This window comes from Portunus trituberculatus, chromosome 2 (genome assembly GCF_017591435.1).
Source record: "Portunus trituberculatus isolate SZX2019 chromosome 2, ASM1759143v1, whole genome shotgun sequence".
In the NCBI taxonomy this organism is placed as follows: Eukaryota; Metazoa; Arthropoda; class Malacostraca; order Decapoda; family Portunidae; genus Portunus; species Portunus trituberculatus.
In genome coordinates, this window is record NC_059256.1 from 9,728,803 (window position 1) to 9,733,802 (window position 5,000).

At 31.1% G+C, this 5,000-nt stretch overlaps 1 long non-coding RNA gene across 1 annotated transcript in view; it reads left to right on the top strand.

The window, feature by feature from the left end:
- The window catches only part of LOC123505194, a 16,144-nt gene extending 15,575 nt beyond the window's left edge, over nucleotides 1–569 (top strand). Inside the window, exon 2 of the long non-coding RNA XR_006675089.1 lies at nucleotides 357–569. This is a non-coding gene — a long non-coding RNA (uncharacterized LOC123505194). The remainder of the gene's footprint in view (nucleotides 1–356) is intronic.
- Nucleotides 570–5,000: the final 4,431 nt, after the last annotated feature.

Genomic DNA, 5,000 nt, shown 5'->3' on the forward strand with positions numbered 1-5,000 from the left:
GAGAGAGAGAGAGAGAAACATTCACCTATATAATGATAATAGTGATAATAATAATAATAATAATAATAATAAAGGGTTTAAGAAGAAGAAGAAGGAATAATATAAGAATGGAAGTAATAATAACAGCAATAATCCTAATAATAATAATAATAATAATAATAGTAGTAGTAGTAGTAGTAGTAAAAATAGTTCAAAGCCAGTGTTGCCAGCTCTCTCCTCCCCCGCAGTGTTGCCACCTCCAGATCCCTCGCCAGCACAGAGAGAGAAAGAGAGAGAGAAAGAAAGAGAGAGAAGAGAGAGAGAGTTATCGTTAAGAAACCTTCGCCCTAAAGTGTCTAAGTATTTATAAGTAAAAGATTATTATTATTATTATTATTATTATTATTATTATTATTATTATTATTATTATTATATCTAGAATGTTATTGCTTTGTTTTGAATTTACTTAATGAAATAAATTGTTTGTTTTTTTATCATTAATTAACGAATGAGTGAAAATTAATGGCGAGATATTTTTTTTTTGAGTGAATAAATAAATAAATAAATAAATAAATAAATGATTAATTGAACACAAATTTTCAACTTTTTCGATTTTGTAACTTTTTATTATTTTGGTCACGTGGTTTTTGTTTGTGTGTGTGTGTTTGTTTGTTTGTTTGTTTTGCGTTTCTCTTCCTCCCTTGCTTATTTTCTTTATCTTTTTTTTGTTGTACCTCTCTCTCTCTCTCTCTCTCTCTCTCTCTCTCTCTCTCTCTCTCTCTCTCTCACACACACACACACAGCAGCTTTTTTTCATTCTTTTCTTTTCTTTCTTTTCTTTTCTTTCTTTTCCTTCGTTTTTTTTTTTTTCTCCTTTTCTCTCTCTCATCTTTATCTTTCTGTTTTCTATTTTTATTTATCTCTTTACTTTCTTTCATTTATTCTTTTTTTTCCTTTCCTCTTTTTCTTTCTTGCTTTTTCCTCCTCCTCCTCCTCCTCCTCCTATTCTTCCTTGTCTTCTTCTTCTTCTTCTTCTTCTTCTTCTTCTTCTTCTTCTTCTTCTTCTTCTTCTTATAATGAAGAAAGTCACAAAAGAAAATGAACTTTGATATTTTCATTTTCATTTTCTTCGTTTTTTTTTTTCTTTTGCATTTTCTCTTATTTCCTTTGTTATTCATTTTCTTGTTTTTCCTTCCTTCCTTCTCTGCCACCGAAAGAAAAAAACAACAACAACAATAACAGCAATAAAAATAATAATAATAATAATAATCTTGTACTTTAGTCTCCCTTTCACCTCATCCGCTCTCTCTCTCTCTCTCTCTCTCTCTCTCTCTCTCTCTCTCTCTCTCTCTCTCTCTCTCTCTCTCATCCGTATTATTGATTTTGCCCAAAGATTTTGTTTATTTTCTTGTTTTTTTATCACTTTCTTCTTATTCTTTATTCTATTCGCTGTTATTTCCTTCCTTTTTCTTCTTTTCATCATTTTTTTTTTCATTTTTCTATTTCGCTTTAAATTTTTCACACCTGTCTTGTTTTTTTTTTTCTCTCTCAGTTTCGTTCATCTCTCCTTCCTTCCATCAATTATTCCTTATTTCTTCGCTGCTTTGATTTATCTCGCATTCTCTTCCATTTCCTTCTTCACATCTCTTTCATTTCTTTTAGTCATCATTTCCTTCTACACACACACACACACACACACACACACACACACACACACACATTCACACATTGGTGGCAGCGGTAGGATAAATATTTTTCTCTCTTCTTTCCTCTCCTTCCTTCCTCTTATTCATCATTATCTCTCTTCCTCACTTCTCTTTCATTTCTTCTATTCATCCTTTCCTTCTACACACACACACAATTATTAATCCATTATTTTCTCTTCTGTTTCCTCTTCTTCCTTCCTTCTTATTCACTAAACACACCTATTATGTATCTCTTCTTCTCCTCTCTCTTATTCTCTTTCATTCCTGCTATTTATCACTAGTATTCATCATTTCTTACACACACACACACACACACACACACACACACACACACACACACACACACACACACACACATTTCTTTTAAAAAACATGTAAAAAAACACCAAGACATCTTTGTTATAGCACACACCTATGTTTTTTTGTATTTTTTTGGAGTTTTTATAATATTCCACACATTTTGAGTTCCTTGTCTGAACGGAAGGCACTTGTTTAGTTAGCGTTTAAAGGTCGTTGTCTTCTCTTTGTCTCGCTTCAAGAGGAACACCAACGCAGGGCAAGGAAGTAACTAGAATAAAGAAGATAAATAAAAAAAGATAGATAAAGAGAGATAACAAAGATAGAGAAGAGAGAGAGAGAGATTTGTTTTTTTCGTTAATATTTGTCTCGCTTTAAGAGGAACACAGATGGAAGCCAAGGAAATGATAAGAATAAAGATGAGAGATAATTTAGATAGATATATTGAGAGAGATTCTGTTTGTTCATTATATTTGTCTCGCTTCAAGGATCACCTCTTACCAAAAACATTGACGTAAACATCAAACTTAAAGAAGAAGAGGAAAGTTACATAAAGAGAGAGAGAGAGAGAGAGGGGGGGGTTGTACTAATAAACATAAGAGAAATGAAAGTTAGAGAAATTATCTTTACTAATATAAATAAGAAAAAGAAAATTAAAGAGAGAGAGAGAGAGAGAAAGTGAGTTTTTTGTACTAATATGCATAAAAGATAAGAGAAATGAAAGTTAGTGAGAGAGAAATGTTTTGACTAATATTGTCTGATAGAGAAAAGAGTAAAAATGATCAGTTTAATATATAGAAAATGGGGGAATGAGAAAAAGGGGAATCAGAAAAGGAATGAGAAAAAAGGAGAATAAGAAAAGGAATGAGAAAAAGGGAATAAGAAAAGGAGAATGAGAAAAGGGGGGATAAGAAAAAGGGGAATAAGAAAAGGAAAATGAGAAAAAAGGAATGAGAAAAGGAAGAAAGGAATAAGAAAAATAAAATGCTGAGTTTGGTGTATAAAAAAGAGGAGGGGGTGAGGGAGAAAGAGCTTGGTTATTTTTGAGGTCCGACTGTCACAAACCTAAATTACTGATGAAAGAAATGGAAGAGAATTATGAAAGATATGTGTGACAGTGAGCGAATGATTAACCCCTTCAGTACTGGGAGGCATTGTTACGACTACACGATTTTATTGAAGTTGTGAATTAATTAGCTTTTTTTCCTTTTTTTCATATTTTACAATTATTAAAAACCTCATGATGATTTTTTCCTCTTCAGACTATCACAAATCTAAACTAATAATGAAAAGAAATGAAAGTTGTGAATTAATTAGTGTTTTTTCCTTTTCCAAGTCTTTTTTTTCATATTTTCACTCATTAAAAACCTCATGATTTTTCTCCTTCAGACTATCACAAATCTAAACTAATAATGAAAAGAAATGAAAGTTGTGAATTAATTAGTGTTTTTCTCCTTTTCCAAGTCTTTTTTTTTATTTTCACTCATTAAAAACCTCATGATGATTTTTTCCTCTTCAGACTATCACAAATCTAAACTAATAATGAAAAGAAATGAAAGTTGTGAATTAATTAGTGTTTTTTTCCTTTTCCAAGTCATATTTTTTCATATTTTCACTCATTAAGAACCTCATGATTTTTCTCCTTCAGACTATCACAAATCTAAACTAATAATGAACAGAAATGAAAGTTGTGAATTAATTAGTGTTTTCTCCTTTTCCAAGTCTTTTTTTTCATATTTTCACTCATTAAGAACCTCATGATTTTTCTCCTTCAGGCTATCACAAATCTAAACTAATAATGAAAAAAAATGAAAGTTGTGAATTAATTAGTGTTTTTTTCCTTTTCCAAGTCTTTTTTTCATATTTTCACTCATTAAGAACCTCATGATGATTTTTTCTCCTTCAGACTATCACAAATCTAAACTAATAATGAAAAAAATGAAAGTTGTGAATTAATTAGTGTTTTTTTCCTTTTCCAAGTCATATTTTCTTTCATATTTTCACTCATTAAAAACCTAGTGATGATTTTTCTCCTTCAGACTATCACAAATCTAAACTAATAATGAAAAGAAATGAAAGTTGTGAATTAATTAGTGTTTTTTTCCTTTTCCAAGTCATATTTTCTTTCATATTTTCACTCATTAAAAACCTAGTGATGATTTTTTCCTCTTCAGACTATCACAAATCTAAACTAATAATGAAAAAAATGAAAGTTGTGAATTAATTAGTGTTTTTTTCCTTTTCCAAGTCATATTTTTTCATATTTTACAATCATTAAGACCCTCATGATTTTTTTTCCTTCTCTTCAAGTTTACAGTGAAAGAACACAAAGAAAGGAAGGAAAGAAGGAAGAAAAAGAAAAAAAGTTTGCATATTCTGGTTTCATTATTTTTTTCATTTTATTCTTTTTCCTTATTATTAGTACTTGTTATTGTTTCCTTTCATTTATTATCATTCTCTTATCTCCTGTCTTCGTGTGTGTGCGTGTGTGTGTGTGTGTGTGTGTGTGTGTTGCATGATTCAGGTATGTGTACGTGTATGTATGTCTATATTCATTTAAATCCCTTGAAAAAACAGTCACACACACACACACACACACACACACACACACACACACACACACACACACACACTTTACCTTTACAAACCCTTCCAACACCCTTTAGAAACCTTTATAAAGCATCTAACCTCTTTCAGTTCTCTTCGAAACCATATACTCTAACAGCGCATCGCCTTTGAAACCACTGATTCCACTCCATATTTCCAGAAACCTCTAGAAACCACTCCAACAACCTTCAAAACCCTTTAGAAACCATCCAATCCCTTTTAAACAGCTTCGAAACCACATATAATAGTGTTCGATCCTTTCTGAAACCACTAAAACCATCAATCCAACACTTAGAAACCAGGAACTAATGGTACTCCAACTAGAAACCGTTTTGATACCGCATCTATGACTAGTCCTTTGAAACTCACTAAAACTATCACTAGAGAACACTTGATGACTAGAAACCACGC